This window comes from Grammomys surdaster, unplaced genomic scaffold, assembly GCF_004785775.1.
Source record: "Grammomys surdaster isolate TR1022 unplaced genomic scaffold, NIH_TR_1.0 190, whole genome shotgun sequence".
NCBI classification, from domain to species: Eukaryota; Metazoa; Chordata; class Mammalia; order Rodentia; family Muridae; genus Grammomys; species Grammomys surdaster.
Genome location: NW_021604635.1, coordinates 773,889 through 792,823, shown reverse-complemented (window position 1 = coordinate 792,823; position 18,935 = coordinate 773,889). Strand labels below are relative to the sequence as shown.

Genomic DNA, 18,935 nt, shown 5'->3' with positions numbered 1-18,935 from the left:
CTCAGGCTCTCCACTTTTTGTTATTTTATAAGTGGTTTTGCTTTTGTTGGGGGCGGGGAGTTTGTTTGGTTTATTTTGTTGAGATGCTGGTGATCAAACCCAGACAGACAATGCTGCCGTTAAGCTATATGACCTCAGCCCTTGTCTTTTTTTTTTTTTTGAGACAGAATCTAAACTATGTAGCCCAGGCTGGCCACAAACTCGGAACCCCCACCTTAACCTTTAAACTTCTGTGACTCATGCTCACCCCACAGTTTCCCACCCTTACAGCTGGCGTTGCTTTGAGGCCCAGGCTGACATGGAACTCAAAATGGTTCTGCCTCAGCCTCCTGAGTGCTGGGATGGCAGGCCTGCACCACCACACTCACGATCTAGACTTGCAAGGCTCCCAGACAGTTCTCAATTTCAGACACCTGGAGAAAGAGTCTGAGCACCCTTGAGTGGGCCGAGTGTGTGGTTCCAAGTCACTCACTCAACACAGACGAGACTGAGTTTCCACATAGCTATGGCAGGCAGCAACCACTGACCTCCTGATTGTGATGGAGGAAGGGGAGATGGTGTTTCTAGAAAGACAGAGATCGCCATGAAAGGAAGTGAGTGCCCACAGTTGTCACCAGTGGCCAGGTCTGCACTGACTTCAGGGTATAGTTTACTTTTTTTTTTTCCCACTAAATTGAAAACTTAATGCTCTACCATTGTCATGTCAGGAGACTTGTAGAGCAGTCATAGAGAACAGAAGCTAGGAGCGTTTTAAATGTAGAATAGCCCATTTAGTAGCATCTACTACAATTTTACTTTATTGTATTTGTTTGTATGTTTGACATCTTTTTGAGACTCTCAACATCTCACTCAGGTTAGCCACACATATACAATATGTACACAAACACAATAATATTTCATCAATTGAGTAAAAATTTTCAAGTAAAATAGTTCAATATATTACGACCCCTAAATCAAAGAAATGAACATAATAAATTCTCTTTCTTTGGAGGGAGCTGTACTGCTGCCTGCTCTGGGACCTGTTAGGTTCCTGATGTCCCCTTAAATGTCTCTGCATCCAGAAGTTATCTCTCTTGACCTTCACATATTTCTTCCAGATTGTTACCGTCTTTAACATGTTATGAACATGTAGCAAGTGCTCTGTGTTTTCCAGTAGAAACCACTGTCTGTGCTACCTGTGGTCCTGCAGCTTGCTTTATTCACTTATTACAGTTAATAACCTGAGTTCAGTTCCCGGGACCTGCATGGTAGAAAGAAAGAACTGACTCCTGAAAGTTGTCCGCTGACCTCCACACATGTGCTATGCCATGTGCTTGTATGCTGGCACGTGTGTGTGCACACACAACTTTTTTTTAAATTAATGAATGAAGAGAACCTTTATAGCATGAAATTGTGATTAAAACCCGTATTTGTTGCTTAGCCTGTATGTATTACTTCTTTCTGCGCACAGCTGTGATAATCCTTTCGACGTTTCTCCTTGGATCTAAACAAAGCTACAGCCCTGGAGATTTAGCTTGGTGATAGAGATCTTGCCTAACATCTCCAGGGCTCTGGGTTCCATCTCCAGAACTGAAAAATGAGCCAGCCAATCAATCAATCAGTTAATCAATCAATCATCAATCAGTAGGTCAACCAATCACAACCTACCAAGCAAGCAGTCAATCATCGTGGTAATTTGAATGGCATGTTTCCCGTAGTGTCAGGCACTTGAGTACTTGTTCTCAGATGGTAGTGATACTTTGGGAGGATTAGGGGTGTGGCCTTGCTGGAGGAAGTATGTCTCTAGAGGACTGGTTTTCAGGTTTCATAGCTTCCTGTCATCCCTCGTTTACCCTCTCCGCTTCCTGTTTGTGGTTCCAAATACAAGCCTTCAGCTCCAGTCACCATGTCTGCTGCCCACTACCATGCTGTCCCTGTCATTATGAACCCTGCACTCTGGAACCGTAAGCCCCAAACAAAGCCTGTAAGTTGCTTTGGCTGTGGTGTTTCATCATAGCAATAGGAAGTAACTAATAGAAGCACTATGCAAAATAATAATAATAATAATAATAATACAGTTAAGAACTCACACTTAGTGATTGGCAGCTCATGCAGTGTGACTCCTGAGAAACAATATTATTTTTGGCAAATAAACAAACTGAACATTTACTAAGTAATTCATTTGAAAGTTGGACACAGACACAGTGCAGAAACAATTCCTGCATCCAATTTTAAAAATGCTTTACATGTAGATTTTTTTTAATTTTTTTTAATTTAAAATTTTTTTAAATTTTTTTTTAATTTTTTTTTTAAAGCTTACTTTAGAGACAGATATCAGTAGTTAGAGAACAGAAGCAGCCATCGGGAGTGGAAAGAAGTGAGGATACCCCTGCGTGAGCTGGCGAGGGAGAGCTCCCAGGACAGTGGAGAAACGGCCTCCACCTTCAACCCCAGAGAGTGTAAATTGTCCAAACAAGAGGGGCAGAACTATGGCTTCTTCCTCCGCATTGAGAAGGACACTATCGGTCACCTGGTCCGGGTGATTGAGGAGGGGAGCCCAGCAGAGAAGGCAGGACTCCTGGACGTCGACAGAGTGCTCAGGATCAATGGCGTCTTTGTTGACAAGGAAGAGCATGCACAGGTGGTGGAGCTGGTCAGAAAGAGTGGGAATTCAGTGACTCTGCTGGTTCTGGATGGAGACTCCTATGAGAAGGCTGTGAAAAATCAGGTGGACTTGAAAGAACTGGATCAAAGCCAGAGGGAGCAGGCTCTGAATGATAAAAAATCTAGTCCCTGGGATGAATGGAGCGGTGGGGACGTGTGCCCAGCCACGGCTCTGCTACCTGGTGAAGGAGGGCAACACTTTTGGCTTCTCTTTGAAAACTATCCAAGGTAAAAAGGGCGTGTACTTGACTGATACAATACCTCAGGGTGTGGCCATGAAAGCTGGTGTCCTGCCTGACAATCATTTGATTGAAGTGAATGGAGAAAATGTTGAGAAGGCCAGCCATGAGGAAGTGGTAGAAAAGGTGACAAAGTCAGGAAGTTGTATCATGTTCCTCCTTGTGGACAAAGAAGCAGCCAGGTGCCATAGTGAACAGAAGACACAGTTCAAGAGGGAGACAGCCAGTTTGAAACTGCTGCCCTACCAGCCCCGGGTGGTGGAGATCAAGAAGGGCAGCAATGGCTCTGGCTTCTATCTGAGGACGGGCCCTGAACAGAAAGGTCAAATCATCAAGGACACAGAACCCGGAAGCCCAGCAGAGGCGGCTGGCTTGAAGAACAATGACTTGGTAGTTGCCGTCAATGGCGAGTCTGTGGAAGCTCTTGATCATGACAGTGTGGTGGAAATGATTAGAAAAGGCGGAGACCAGACTACACTGTTGATGCTGGACAAAGAGGCAAACAGCGTCTATAGCCTGGCTCGTTTCTCTCCTCTTCTTTACTGCCAAAGTCAAGAACCGCCTAATGGTTCTGTCAAGGAAGCCCCCGCTCCCGTCCCTGCTCTCTGGAGGCCACAGGCTCAGATACCACAGTGGATGCGAATGTGGGGATCACAAATCCAAGCTCTGCAAGCTGATCAAAGAGGAGGACAGCTACGGCTTTCACCTGAATGCCATTAGGGATCAGCCAGGCTTCTTTGTCAAAGAGGTTCAGCAGGGTGGCCCCGCTGACAAGGCCGGGCTGGAGAATGAGGACGTTATCATTGAAGTGGATGGGGAGAATGTGCAAGATGAACCTACGACAGAGTGGTGGAGAGAATCAAGAGCAGCAGGAGCACGTCACTCTGCTGGTCTGTGGAAAGATGGCCTACAGCTACTTCCAAGCTAAGAAAATTCCCATCGTTTCTTCCATGGCCGACCCCCTGGTGGCTGGGCCTGATGAAAAAGGAGAGATGTTAGCAGAGCATGACTCCCACCCAATAAAAGAAAGAACTCTCAGCACAGCCTCGTACTCTTCTTCCAACTCTGAAGACGCCGAAATGTGACGAGAACAAACAGTGCTTCCTCTTGAGGGCCCAGGACCTGCCTCTCCGAGGAAGGAGCCCTGCTGGCCCTGTCAGGCCTCCTCGGAACCATCTGTCCCCGACTGTCTGCAGTCGGAAGGGCTGCTACTGCAGGTTGCTTATTTAAGCTCAACTTAGCTGGAGGGACCAGGTTCAGGTTCTTTCTATGTGGTATCTTCCAAAGTGCAACCTTTCACTTCTGTTGATGAAACCTCTTACTTCTGTAGGTTTGAGCACGGTGATTCACTTGTGTCTGTGTGAGCACTGCTAATTAAAGAATCGAGCAGAAAAAAAAAAAAAAAAGCTTACTCTAAAGCACCAAATAGGTCTTTTATTTATGTTTGGCTTTGGAGAGAAAGAAAAAAAATGAGGGAAAGGAGATGGGGAGAGAAGAAGGGTTATGTGTTTTTCTATTTGTCATAATATTTTTCAGTAAAAATTTTGACATTTCTATTTTACTTCATTGTTTTTGTAATTAATTTCAGTAACAACTCCAAATACTGAAAAACAACAATTGTAGCCTAGTAGGAGAGCCTAAATGAGGGTGGGTGTTACATGCTTAGAGGCATGGAGAAGTTCTGACATCAGAGTGCGGCAGCATTTGGCCATGTGTGTAGACACTTTAGCCACCACCACCGCCTTTGGAGGGGCTAAGGGTCAAATCCAGGGTTCCATATGTGCTAAGCAAGTACTCCCCCACAGATTTATAACCCCAAACCAATTGTTTTAAAATTCTCTGAAGAATAAGCTTTAAATATGAATTCTTAAGTAATAGGCAAGCTATGCCTCATTAAAGCAATTATGTTTTTCATTTTTATTTTTATTTTTTTTTTTTAGGAAAAGCAGGTTTTCACTGTCTATAGTCACAGTTTTTATGACCAGTTCTGTTGTCTGGAAATTTCATACATGATAGCAAGACTATTCTATAGGATCTGAATATTTTAAAAGATATTCAGAAATGCCATTTAAAGGGGCTAATGAGATGACTCAGCAGTTAAGAACACTGATTGCTCTTCCGAAGGTCATGAGTTCAAATCCCAGCAACCACATGGTAGCTCACAACCATCTGTAATGAGATCTAATGTCCTCTTATGGGGTGTCTGAAGACAGCTACGGTGTACTTACATACAATTAATAAGTAAAAACCTTCGGGCCAGAGCGAGCAGGACTGGAGCAAGTGGGACAGAGTGAGAGGGAGAAGGGAAAGTGGAAAAACATGCCATTTAATTTTTATTTTTACTATTCCAGCTAATATGTCCTTTCCTGTACTGATAATAGTTTCTCTAAATAGTCCCTGACGTTTTTTTCTTGGTGAAAAGTGGAATTCAAAGTAGAAGACTGTTGGAACACTGGTAAATGACTGATTTTCCAATGACCAGTCCAAGTGTTCATGATGTGTGTCTGTGTGTACAGTCACTAAGAATCAGGGCATAAACTAGTTTTTGTTTGTTTAACTTTTTTCTAGTGTTCTGAAAACCTGGCAGATAAAGAGAGTGAGATGTCTGTCTGGGTGTTAGACTTCTATCCTTTCTCTTTGTCTGGATGTTAGACAACTGTCCTCTCTCTGTCCCGGGTGTTAAACTGCTGTTCTTTACTTTGAATGTGTTGGAGACTGTGCCTCAGTGCTGGCCTGGCATTCCGTTAGCCTCCTTCCCAGATCTCAGCATTACAGCTGTCTCTGTGCTCTCAGTAGTGCTTTGTGAATAGCAGTTGTCAAGCACTGTAGAGGAAAAGAATTTTCCTTGCAATGTCAGTTATTTTACAATTCCATTAAGCGTCCTAGTTTTTCTAACTCATTTGATATGATCCATTCTTAAAAGCTACTGTGTGGTTATTTCTTGGCTCCCGGTACCAGCTCCACCATACCCACAGAATGTGGTCATTCATTCTAGACCAAAGAAGGAGTCAGGCTTGTTTCCACGTGTTACATTCTGCAAACTAGAATGTAGTGACAAGTGGTCGTAGAATGTCGTGGTGACAAAATAGACATCTACTTCATATTCCTGTGTTATGGCTACACCATCGTTCAGGTTCAAGGCTGGTAAAACAGCCTCCATTCAGAACAGACACTTGACACACCCACCCTTGAGTGTCCGAGCTCTATCATGCCTCTTCCTTCCCTCCCTTTCTCTCTCCTTCCCTCCCTCCCTCCCTCCTTCCCTCGGTCTCCCTCCTTTGTTTTTTGAGACACAGTTTTGCTTTATTGCTTGGATGACCCCAAACTTGTATCCAGAACAAGTTGACATCAAACTTTAGTGCTTGCTCTGCCTTGACTACCTCAGAGGTGAGGTGCAGCCGTACCGCTGCCACACATGTACGATTCTGCATTGGCTTGTCCTGGTAAAGATAGTGGTTCCGGACATCAGCCTACTGCCCAAAAACATACACGATCACTTACATAGCTCTTGCCAGTTTTTATCTCTTAAACATTTCACTGGCATTCTCTTTCCTCTGAGTCTTCCTAAGATCAAGGAATAAAAGACCACTGTTGCTGTTGGGAGAGCACACACACATATGTACACAAGCGTGCACACACACACACACACAAACATACAAATTCCTATCAACACTTAGCTACCAAGTTGTTGGAATGAAAGAACCATGGGTTCATACGTTGGCTCTCTCCTGGTGGCTCTTGGGTAACATGAGACAAATAGCTTGACTTCTGTATGTTTATGCTATAGCTATGAAATCTTAATAATTGCCCCTTTGTTGGGTTTTTAAGATATATCTGTTACATAAAGCACTTCTCTCCCAGTGGGAACACTTATCCCCTCCCTCCCTCCCTTTCCATACAAGTTCCTAAACTAGCTTCAGTCTCATTCCCAGGGATCCACCTTGATTTCTAAGGGCTTTCCTCATAGCCTTATTTGTGTGTTTAAAACCATTATTTTGGGTAGTTCTTTAGGTTTCATTGGACTGCCAAAGAAGTCCACAGCATGACCAGAGTTAATAACAGATCCCTCTGCTGGGAAGGTAGCCCATTTGGTAGAGTGCTTGCTTAGCACTCAAGGGGGACTGTGTTCAATCCCAGCACTGTATAAACTACATATGGTGGCACACGTCTCAGTCCCAGAACTGTGGCAGTGGGGTAAGGAGAACAAGAGTTCCAGGTGATCCTCTCGTACCCAGCGAGCTCTGCTGGAGTGATGGCTAAGCAGTTTAAGTCGTGCTCCTCCTGCCGAGGGTTACAGTTTGGTTCATGCACACGGAGTGGGCCACAACTGACTGTTTCCATGTAAACAGGATATTTCACACATCCTCTCCCTCTGGCTTCTGCAGAACACACACATGCACACACACACATGCACGCACACATGCACACACACACGCACACACACGTTGAGAGCCACTGGACTAGCAGTTCTCTTGGTCTTCCTGACTGCCATTCTAGCTCCAGGTTAAATGAAAGACCGTGACTCAGAGGAATAGTGTAGGAAATAATAGAGCAGACAGTGGACAGCGTGAAAACCTATTCACACATATATGCACACACTTACACCACACTCACATCATACTCACAAACATGCACAACAAAAAACCAGGTAAATGACTCCTAATACCTGTGACAGTGAGGGCTGTGGACATGTGCTCTGCTGAATACGACTTGCCTACTGCGTCTGCTGCACGGCTGGCTTAGACATGCTGGGACTGCTGCATGGCTGCCTTAGACATGCTGGGACTGCTGCACGGCTGGCTTAGACATGCTGGGACATGGAGGGTTTAGATATCTGGATGGGTTGGAAAACAGTAAATAACCTAACTTAAAGCATGTAACTGAACAGCCTGTGTCCTGACATTCTTCACAGGAAGCAGGTCTTCAGCCCCTTGTTCTCACTTGCCCTGGACAGGGTTTGTAGTCTGAAGGAACCTGCCAGGCTTCTCTTGTGACATCAGAGCTTCTCGTTACATAGTCACGGAGGTCTCTGCAGAAGGACATCTCCTCCTGTGTTGCTCACTGCAGTCTGTTTCACATGCAGCCTTGCTAACCCCTGCTCACCTTCACGAGGGAAAAACTCACCCCGCCCCCCCCAAGCCATTCAGAACCCACTGAGCCCTGGCCGCTGGCCACTGGGTCCATTGCTAAATGGCAGTCCGACTCAAATCCCCTTTACTGTGGTCAGTCTCCATGGTCGCAGGTAAAAGTCTGCTTGTCTTCTTCCTTTGTTTTCACACATCTCTCCTGTTAACCCTTCTGGGACTACCGTGTGTGCCAGCTCCCGTTCACGCTGTATCTCTGGCTTTCTCATATTCTACTATGGCTTGGATCCTTGGCCGGTGTGTTGTCTAGGTTGCCACTGGACTGTCATTTCTCTGAGTGTTGATTGCGCCTGAAGCAGATTCATGTCTAAGTGATGAGCCCTGGACGAGGGGGATTTGTAATGAAAATGGAGCGAGCAAGCGAGCGAGCTCTTTGTAATCGCTTCTTTAATCCTCTACCTGCCAGGAGAAAACGTAATTATCAGAGCAGAGAACTCCAGGGCCTCAGCAGAAAGAATGAGCTCTGCAGGAGGGGGAGTGACAGGCTGTACTCTCCTGTGGGGCGGGGGACAGTGATTTTGGAAAACTTTGACAGGAGATCTGATGTATTTGTATAACCTTTTCAGGTAGAACCGCATTGCAGTGAGGGACGAGGTTTTGGTTTTCTTCATTAAAAGCTTATTACATGAAGAAATAGGACAGTGGTTTTGCTTGGGTAGATGAGGGTCAGAGAGGCGGGTGTGATCTCCTCAGGATATTAATGTCTGCCTTCAGCCAGGGGAAATGAGCCGTCACTTGAGTTCGAGGCAGCGTTATGTGCTCATCACTAGGGATTCCCATATGTCCAGGGAGCTGCAGCAGTGAAAAATGGCAGAGCTCCGCGGTAGAGTGCAGAGGGCTCTCATTGGGATTCACGTCAGGAAGCTCAGCACAGCCTGCCCAGAGCAAGTCTGTTTAATGTTGATCAGCTGTCCATCTGATAACCCGAGTGCATACAGGCATCCCCTCCGAGGGCTGCCCTGATGGTGACAGTCGAAGCACCCAGATGTCCTGCTAATCTGTTTTGGTAGTCTCGAGTATTTTTAACCCTTTTTGTGGTCTCCAAACCCAAAAGGACTCCAACACTGGAGAAGGACTCTCCTAGCTAGGTTGGCTCTGTTTTTCTGGCAGAAGAGAGCCCAGCTTAACTATTTCCAGAAACCAGATGCTGTTAGTTAGCTTCCTCTTCCCATAATGAGCATGTGGTTGGCCTGTAGGATAATTATGTGTTGATAGTGTCGTGTTTGTGTTTGCCTTACCCAGGTAATAGGTTTAAAGAATATATTCTCGGAGATGGTAAATTGTCTGGCTTGTTGGTACTGTATTAATGTGGGCTCCCAGGTGTGCTCAGGGACCACTAAGCAGGGCTCTGCTATTTGTGCTTCAAAACTGTAATACACATTCCTTGGGGGAGGGCAATAATTTTGAATGATAAATATGTTGCCTCCTTGCTGAGAGCCATCACTGGCTCCATTCTTTGAAGCGTGGCCACCTAAGACAGTTCACCTCTTTGTAGATGGGCTGGCAGGCGCAGCAGGAGTTAATTACAGAGCACAGCCACACTGAGGTGCTGGCCTCTTGTTGTTTGGGAATCAGTCAATATGGGGAAAGTCATGATTTTTTAAAAAAATTATGTTTCAAGCTGAGCAGGGGTGACACACACCTTTAATCCTTGCACTTGGGAGGCAGAGGCAGGTAGAGCTCTGAGTTCCAGGCCAATTTTGAATGTTGTAATCATGGAGAGCGCTCATGTGCTGATCAGAGGACAACTTTCAAGCTTGGCATCTTTACAGAAGTGCTATCTCACCAATCCTATTAATGGCTGCTTTTTAACCCTTTCTGGTTTTTTGAGGGAATTGAGCCCAAATCCCCATGCATATGTAATGAATACTCTAAGTATAATATTTTTAACATATGTCTTAGGATTTCTTTTGTTCTGTCTGCTTTCCCTTGTCCAGAGGTGATGAGGAAAGAAACAGAACATAAACAAGCAAAATATCCCATGTACCAAAAGGAAGTGCAAGATATTAGTGCTTAAAATACAGAAAGGAGGGTGAGGTGGTGTGTGGACACGGAGTCTGCTGTAAGCCATGGAGTGCTTGGGGAGGCCTTGCAGAGAAGGCTGCTTTGACCTGGAGGGGGTAAAGCACTAAGCCTTGTAAATATGTAAAGAAATACAGTACAGACAGAGCGAAAGGAAAGGGCCCTGAAGCAGCAACAGCTTGGAGCACTTAAGAACCAGTAGGAAGCTTGGCTGGCGGGAGAGAAAGCTCACACAGCTGTGTATGTGTGCGCTTGCCTGTAGATGTGTGCTCACATTCATGCCTGCGTGAGTGGATGAAATGAACGTGGACACAAAGGACAGAGAAGCTGTGGTAGATGATACTCGGCTTTGGAGTCTGTGGGGAGTCTGGCCTTTTACCATGAGCGTGAGATAGGTGTCTGTGGGAGGTCTTTAAGCTGAGGAGCAGCCAGAGAATCTGATGATGCTGTCTTTGTTTTCATGCTTGTCTCCCTTACCTTACCATTCCCAGTCACTTGAGGCTCACATCTGACAAATACCTTTCATCATCACCTATGTTCAGTCTTACAGCAATACAGCAGCCTCCATATATAAATGTATGTATATATGTATGTATGTATGTATGTATGTATGCATGTATTAGTGATGCCAGCGATAGTCCAAAAATATTAAATGAAAATTTCAGATATGAAAATAATTTGTCAGTTTTGGTTGCATTCTGAGTATAGTGGTGAAATATATTGTACAGTGTCACTTCCTCCTGCCCAGGATATCAGTCTTGCATGGTCCATACTCTCGTGGCACTGGTATCACAGTGCATGTATCCAGGTAACCGTTATGTAACTTAATCTCAGCCATGAGAGTCATGATCGAAGCTGGTGCCGCCATCTTGGATTATAGAGATGACTGGGCGTTTGGCTCACACCTTGTCCATCTCCTTTTAGTCCTTCTCCTTGCCCTCCCACTGAAAGCCTGCTTCCAGACAAACTCCCCATCTGCTTTTAGATCATCTCCTTGGTTTTTCATTTATTTGTTGGGATCCACTGAGTTTAATGGAGGCTGCCTGCATGGGCATAGGTGGGGAGTTATTTTTTGGAGCAGGGATAAGTTATCTTATCAATGACTACACCACTGAAGAAAATGACACTCTTCCCCAGCAACCATTAGCGACCAGAGCCTTGAGGAAGGGGTGAAGGAAGCCTTGCGGGCCCCGCCCCTGTTTGTGATGGACTGTTGACAGACCCAGCCTTTTATGGGTCTTCTGCAGGAAACCACAGCCACAGTGAACTCCTCGGTGTGGTGCTCCCATCCTCTGGCTCTTACTTCTTCCCTGCCCTCTTCCTTGTCCCTGAGTCTTGCAGGTGGTAGTGATATGACAGATGTCCCATGAGGGTGGACATGGCAGCAGCTACTCACAGCGCCGCCCTGAGTTAGGAGTCAGGATTAACTGGTACTCACTGCTTCTCTGAGGAAGGCTGAGCGCAGCACCAGTGTGTGCAGTAGACGTGACTAATTCTAACAGGGTTTACCGCGTCTACTGAGAAGCCTTACCGTAGTGAGCATGAGATTAGTCCTGTGAGGAGCCGGCCTCGGCGCCCGTCACAGAGTGGTTGGGTACCTACTATAGGGTCTGGTGCTGTCCCACGGGCAGGAATCCACTGCAGTGTTGAAGTGTGTCTTTCCCCTTGAGGGGCACCGCTTGCTGCAGGTTTTCCACTCAGATCACCTTATATTACCTGTTGTCTGGTTTTGTTACTCCTTTATAGGCTACATTCTATCCTGTGTTTCATAAATCACTAGAAAGGTGGAAAGACCTTTTAAAATCAAGGATGCTGCCCCACCCACCCACCCACCCGTCATGCCTGCTTAGCTGTTCTTAACATTAAACTGTATCTCTAGCCCTTGGTGGTTTTCACTGTAGAAGCCAAACACAATCCTTCCCCTCAGCATACAGAGTGCTGCAATCAGAGACTTTTTGTTTGAGACAGAGTAGCCCAGGATGGCCTGGGACTCACTATTGTAGCCCAGTAACTCAAACTCATAGCAATCCTTCTGCCTCAACTTCCCCAAATGCTAAGATTGGAGTTGTGAGCCACCACACCTGGCTTATGAAACCATTTTAGAGAATACATTCTCTCCTATAATCTCAGGATTTGGGAAGTGAGGGCAGTGGGTCAGGAGGTTAAGCCCATCTTCAGTTGTAGTGAGTTCAGAGTCGGTCAGAGCAACAGATACACACATGCACAGAGGGGGAGAGAGCACAGCAAAGAACATGTGTGTGCACAGTGGGCTGACAATAGGCTTAGTTGGTAGTGCACTTATTTAGTAAGTATAAGTTCTGGTATCTGACCTTGGCAGCATGTAACCCAGGCCTGTTGGTGCACACCTCACAACCTGATCCTAGTACTTGGAAGGTAAAGACAGAAGGGTGAGAAGTTCAAAGTCATCCTTAGCTACAAACCAAAACCAAACAAGATGAAACAATTTATGTCTTCGTAATGTCACGAGCGCCACATCACTGAAAATGTTGCAGCAGAGTTGAATGACACCCTGAGGAGAAGCTTAGCTGGACCACTCTGAAATCAGATGAAAGGATGTTTAGCTGTGCCAGCAATTGGGAAGGGAGAACAATAATGACATAATGTGCTCAGCTCACACGCTGTGGTGTAAAGATGAAGCACAGCTTTGGTGAGCTGGGAGAAGGAAGGGCTGGATGTTCTCCTCACTCTCCAGTGTCTCTTACACCGTTTTTATACATTTGGATGCTTGAAGGCAGCCACAAACATGGAAGTTTCCCTAAAAATAAAATATGGTGTCTTTATTTCCTACTGAAACACTGTCAAGACTACACACACACACACACACACACACACACACACACACATATTCCTAGTTTGATCATGGCCTAAAATTGGGAATAGTCCCAATTTTACAAGTACAATAGCAGTTTGTGGTTTCTGGAACTACTCGTCATGACCATTCTCACTTTGCTATTACTATGGTTACCTTTTCCTTATTAATATGTCCAGTTTGGACAAATTCCACAAATATTTAAAACATAAATCTTTTTTCTGTTATATGTTTTAGAGATATTTTACCTCAAGTCTGGGTTTACTAGTGTTACCTTTTTCTGTTAGTTTCTTGTCTATTTTTAACTTCCAACAGTCATCTGCAATCTTCTTTATGGCTTCCCAACATTCTGTCACATTTTGCCAGATTTTCTCCCAGAATGCTTTCCAACATGACTGTCGTGTGGGTTGGAATTTTGTGAGTCCTTCATGGCTGCACTGCTTCGGGTTGTTGGCTTGTTTCTGAGTCAGGGTCTTGGTATGTATGCCCAGCTAGCTCGAACTCCTATGAAGATCAGACTGGCCAAGAACTCAAAGAGCTCCTCTGCTTCGTGAGTGCTGGGTGCAGAGGCGTGTGTCACCACACCCAGCAAAGTGTTAAGGCACACGTGTGCTGGTTTGTGCATTTGAGCACAGGTGCCCATGGTCCAGGCCAGAAGAGACATCGGGTCCCTTGGAGCTGGAATTATGGGTCAATAAAACTTGAGTTTTCTGTCAGAGCAGTATGGCCCTAACCACTAAGCCATCTCTACAGCCTGCTGATGTAGTTCACTGTGTTCCTGTATTTTCTCCCCTTTCCATCAGCAGGTATGTGTTGGGCTGAGTGTGAGTGGGACCTGTTGTTGGGTTGATGTGTGGGTCCCACGTCTGTCTCAACATGGGGCTAGGGCCTCTTGGGGAGCCATAGCTTGTTCATCTGGTTCTCAGGCTCTTGGGACCCCAGGCACCTCTGGGGAGGTCAAGAAAGGGCTGGGAACGAAGTGGGGGCATACGGGCTAGATTGGCCTGTGGCCAAAGGGGAAAAGGGGAAAACTCCGGCTGTGCCCCTCGGGGAGGAGAGTTCTTGGTCCCTCACTTGCTGGCTCGACTTGCCTGGTTTGGTGGTCTCCATGGCGGGGAACACAGAGAGGTCTTCTGCAGGAGATTAGGCTGTGGCTCTGTGGATGAAGGCCTGCTCCACTGTTCCCCATGGCGGATTTTGAAGAAGAGAAACAGTCTTAAGATGTTTATTGTCACTGTGGAAAGTAGATGAAAAGTATACCCCAGTTCCCTCAGGGTGGGCCTGAGGTGAAATATCTTTTGCAGGGAGGAGAATCTGGAAAAAGGAATGTTTAATTGGCTACACCCCTCTGGCCTTTAGGTACCTCATTAATATGGAGATCTGTCTTGAGGCTCTGTGGCCTGTAGTCACACCCTCTACCTGTGGAGGGGTTAGGGGGCATTGTCCTAGGTGACTGAAAGGCACAGATCTATGGAGGTCTGTGACCTCCCGTTAGGAGCCTGGAGTCTGGGAGCATGGTGAAATGCATGTCGTCCCTTAGGGTCATCTGTGTCTCACCTGGGGCCCCTCAGGATCACCTGGGGTCTCTGGCAGTTTCTAGCCTGTGTTCGACCAGTAAAGTCACTAATATACTAGATGTGATAGAATGAAAATGAGGGAGGGGACACTGGTTTAGATGTCACTTAGGAAAAGGACATTCATGGATATCTTCCAATAATATATACATTTTCCCCTAAGTTTTTAGTGTTATATTTCACATCTAGATGATTAATTTATCTTAATATGTATTTATTCAGGGTTTTTTGGGTTTTTTTTTGTTTTGTTTTTGTTTTTTTTTGTTTTTTTGTTTTTTGTTTTGTTTGTTTTTTGTTTTTAGTTTTTCGAGACAGGGTTTCTCTGTGTAGCCCTGGCTGTCCTGGAACTCACTCTGTAGACCAGGCTGGCCTCGAACTCAGAAATCCGCCTGCCTCTGCCTCCCAAGTTCTGGGATTAAAGGTGTGCACCACCACTGCCCAGTTTATTCAGGTTATGAAGTAGGAATCTTTTATCCTTCAACTGGAAGCCAGTAGTCTCAACATCATTTGATAGATAGATAGATAGATAGATAGATAGATAGATAGATAGATAGATAGATAGAAGATAGAAAACCTACCTTTGCTGTAAGGATTTGAAATATTTTTGTCACAAAATTTTTTTCAAATATATTTGTTTTTTTTCTGCATTCTACCAAGTAATATATATTGTCAACTGTGCTATTATTATTGTACATTTTAAAGTTATAGAAGTTTAAAATATAGCCCAGTGATTGCCTAGCATAAGCAAGGTCCTGGGTTCAGGTCATTGTCCTGGAAAACACACACGCGCGCACACACACACAAACTCAGAGACACACAGACACACGCACACACAAACTTGCAGACGTAGCTTCATAACAAGTATTAAAATCTAAATCTAATCTTATTTTTTCTGAACTCTTCTTTTTAATTTTTTAATCTATTCTTTCTACATGATTATAAAAACCCTTTTGTGATTAAAAAAATGTTTTAGGATTCAAGTAAAATGGCTTTAAGTAAATGACTCTTGCCTGCCATTTCACTTTCAGAGACCCCAAATCTTGTACTTGTTGTGTTTTGGATTTTGATGAGTTTGCTATTGATATGCAAAGAGCCCAGGCTTTAGAAGCCATGCCCTGGGCTTGCGTCCAGCTGCAGTTGAGCAGCTGCAGTGTAGATTCCCTGTCAGCTGAGCTCCCTTCTGTGCGTGCAGGAGAGCCTCTGCTCACCATGAAGAACTGTTGTTGAAATAACGGTTGACTTACTAATCAGCTGAGTTATTCCTGCAAAAAGTATTTTACACATGGTGCCCAGCATATAGTAATAATTGGCTCAAAGTAATCAATTATATCCTTGCAGCCCTAATCACCACTAGCCATTTTTTTTAAGTGGACAGTTGTGGTCTTTTCAGAGGAAAAGGGTATGGCATTCTCTTCAGAGTACTGTGGGGGGAGAGCGAGCGCTGAGTCTGAAGCTTGAGTGAACGGGCTGACCATTCTGAAAGCTGTGGAGGAACTGGTGCAGTATTGTCCACTTGTGTGTTTGAAAGTTCCTCAAATAAAAGGGTTTTATTTCTTAAATGCATCTTTAGAATTAAAAGTGACAGTGTGTAAACATTTAGGTAGGAGACAACATAAATACGACTTACAATTTCATATTTTTGAAGACTCTGGAAACAAAGGAAGGGAAGGAGAGACAGGAGAATGCAGAGGAAAACAGGGAGTTAGAAAAAAGACCTCTGCTGTCTTCTAATCTCTCCGTATGGGAAGTCTGTTGGCTGTCCTACTATTTTAACACAGGCTTAAGTCTAAAGCATGTAGAGACTTCCAGATTCTGTAAGGAGCACACTTTAATCCGACTGTTAGCGGCAGCTGGGTGCCTAGGATGGAGTTACCATCATACTTGGGAGGTGATAATTGGAGGTTAATTGACCCCTGAGGACCTACCACGGGGACTCACTCCATAAGCTAACTTTAGTGTATATCTCTGCTTCTCCTTTTGAAATCAATGATAGCAGTCCTGCAGCCTTTCCAAAGCTGTTGCTAAGTAACAAATTGCTCGCTTAATAAAAAGTTTCTAGGCTGTGTATGAAAGTCGATAAATAATTAAAATGTAGAAATGCAAGGGTCTGGGGAATGACTGAGCTGTCTTTAAAGACCTTTAAGGACAGAAGGAGTTAGTTCTGGAAACGTGGCATGGAGCTCGTTATTGTCATCATTATGGAGACAGTCTCACTATGTAGCCTTGGCTGGCCTGTGTAAGCCCAATTGGCCTCAGACTCAGAGACCCTCCTGCTTCAGCTGGCATCAGGGTGTGCACACCTCATCTGGCTAAAACTGAGTTTTAAATATTCAGACTGTGCAAGCCCAGTGACCTAAGTCCAATCCCTGGAATCCAAGTGAAAAAGCCAGCGTGGTGCATACACCTCTGCCATCCCAATGAGATGGGAATGGAGACAGGAGAACTGGCTGGAAGTTCAGGGACCAGCCAGCGTGGAGTAAGCAAGGAATCAGAAACTAATGAAGACCATGCCTAAAAACAGACAAACAGACGATAGAAGGACAGAACCAACTCCCCAAAGGTTGTACTTTGACCTCTGTACATCCCATGGCCCAAGTGCACATGTGTGCACACACACTAAATCAAAAGAAGTCCTTTAAACAAAAATGTACCAGTTACTCTCCCTAAAGTAGCAGACGTGTTTGTCACATCTCTGGGTATGTTAAATGAACAAGGAGTTTCTCTGCCAGCAAATAATGCGGGACCATCTCCAAGAGAATAATATTCCTTGTAAAGAACAAGAGTGCAGAAAGACGAACAGAAACCGTTTTGCCATTATTTTTTGGCACAATATTTTATTGACCATATCTCTTAGGAATTGATTGGGCTAAACATAACAGTAGCTTTAAAGAGTGCAGCATTTATTTATTTATCTCAGAAAACAAGTCTAGTTGCTGAGAGCGTAGCTCATGGGGAAGCATTTGTTTGGGATTCCTAGGTCCTGGGCTCAGTCGCCAGCACAGGGCAGGGGTGGAGAGGGGTTAACTAGAAACAAAGAGGATAAAACAAGGAGTCTAGTGGAGGACATGCGGACCTCTCAAGCCTCTGGAGCCCAAGCTCTCCTTTCTTCTTGTTCTGCCTCCCTCAGACTGGGACTACATTAGACCCCTGTCTTAGTTACCGTTTTGTGCTCTGAAGAGACACCAGGACCAAGGCAACTCTTATAAAGGAAAACATTTCACTGGGGCTGCTTACAGGTTCAGAGGTTCAATGACATTAGTATCATGGTGGGAAGCATGGCAGTGTGCTGGATTGACAGGGAGCAGGAAGAGAGGCAACACTGGGCCTGGCTTGAGCTTCTGAAACCTCAGAAGTGAGCCACCACCACCACCACCCCACCCCACCCCGCCCCATGACACACCTCCTCTACTCCAACAAGGCCACACCTCCTAATAGTACCACTCCCTATGGGGCCTAAGTAAGCCAATTACATTCAAACTGCCACAACCCCCAAGTCTCTAAGAACTTAGGTTATAGTCTAGGTGGGTTAAGCCCCAAGTGTTAAGGTACATACCAACTGAATCAGTCTGTCTCCTTGTACTAGGAGTTAGATTTTTTTTTTTTTTCAGAAACCCCTCCTCCTAGGCATCTGCATGCATGTCTTTGGCTAGATTTGTCATATGATCACAGAGCTAAGTTCAGTTGCTGAAGGGATCTTTTGGGTTTTGTTTGGTTTTGAGATAGGTCCTAGGTTTCCAAGGCTAGCCCGTATAGAGGATGAGGATCGCCCTGCCTTCACTTTCCAAAGCTGTGATCAAAGGCCTGCGCCACCATGCCAAGCTAGCGAGGATCTTTTTAAGAGTATAAGGCTACTTCAGACATAATGAAGCTTTGTTGCAGTAAGGAGGCCAGGGAAGCAGGTATCTTCTGAAATGTAGAGATGCTACACTCCTGTAGGAAGGAAATCCGCAGTCGTAGGTTCCCTGTGATCCACCAGACTCGAACAGTAGTTTCCCGTACAAGGCACGGAGTCCCTTCTGTTGAGCAGGCCTCAAGTCCAATTAGGTGGTGGTCAGTGTCCCCAAGATGCACTTGCTGACTATTGCACCATGGGGACATCTTGTATGCTGGTGGGCACACATTCCTGTAAAGCCATTCACTGGTTTCCTTCAGTGCAGCTGTGGCTTCCTTACCCTGATCAGTTTCTCTAAGTTTAGGGTTTTGTCGTCATTGTTGTTTGGGGCATTCGGGGTCCTGGGAAGGGTTGAATCTGCGTCTCATATTATACCATTGGCTTGCCTAGATTTTACTTTGTCCCAGGCTGGCCTAGAGCTCATTAGTAGCCAAGACTGTCCTGCAAGTCACTGTGGTCCTCATGAGTACCACCATGTCCAGCTTATTTATTTATTCCCCCTTTCTAGTCAAGCTAAACAGGAAAGACAAATAACTAAGAGTAGTGTGTGTGTGTGTGTGTGTGTGTGTGTGTGTGTGTGTGTGTGTGTGT

General features: G+C 45.2%; 1 protein-coding gene and 1 pseudogene across 2 annotated transcripts in view; both read left to right on the top strand.

The window, feature by feature from the left end:
* Pdss2 (decaprenyl diphosphate synthase subunit 2) overlaps positions 1 to 18,935 on the top strand; it is a 231,586-nt gene that overhangs the window by 103,822 nt on the left and 108,829 nt on the right. The gene's annotated exons all lie outside the window — the stretch shown is intronic.
* On the top strand, positions 1,886 to 3,967 carry LOC114622587 (annotated as a pseudogene).